The sequence below is a fragment of the Halyomorpha halys genome, unplaced genomic scaffold (genome assembly GCF_000696795.3).
Source record: "Halyomorpha halys isolate HHAL.00 unplaced genomic scaffold, Hhal_1.1 Scaffold1973.1, whole genome shotgun sequence".
Classification (NCBI taxonomy): Eukaryota; Metazoa; Arthropoda; class Insecta; order Hemiptera; family Pentatomidae; genus Halyomorpha; species Halyomorpha halys.
In genome coordinates, this window is record NW_027105548.1 from 69444 (window position 1) to 70198 (window position 755).

The window sequence follows — 755 nt, forward strand, 5'->3', positions numbered from 1 at the left end:
TTGAATTTAAAACGGTCTTGAGCGCTTAGTATATCAACCAATCAATTGTTTATATTGATTAGCTTGAAGGACAAATATTTAACTCTCCGTCGTGTGCAATAAAAACCGTGCTTCAACAACATTCTTTATTGTACGGAATTAACAAAATTATAATATTCTTTTTTAAATTGGCTATTTTTAAGATTTACTTAGGCACAATTTAACCGGTCATTTGAAAAACACAGGAGTCACACAATTAAAATTTTATAGAATCAATAAAAACTATCTCATTCACAGATAATCGAATTTTTGTGTTGGTTTTTTTTGTGTGTTTTTTTTATGAGCTCAATTTAGTATTTGGACTCAAACATTTTGAAATATCGATTAATATTTATCATTTAAGAATAAGAATAAGATCTAAATAAAAATTAAATGTTTTTGACCTACGTTGTTTTAGCTAGGGTTAAGTCGTATTCAATTTGAACGACATGTAAATTATATCAATATTAATCGAAATCAATGAAAATTGTAATATTTTACTACTATTATAATACGTAATCATATCCACCATTCCCACATGGACTATCTTTCAACACTTGGCTTAGGTTGAAACAAGTTACACAGGATTTGAACATTTTTTTAATCAAATTGAATAATTTTGTAATCAATCTAATATTTACCCCAGATATAATAATTACTTTTTGTTTGTATTACAGAAAAAAAACTGAAAAGATTATATATAACTATGGTAAATTAAGCTTATTTAGCTATGACCA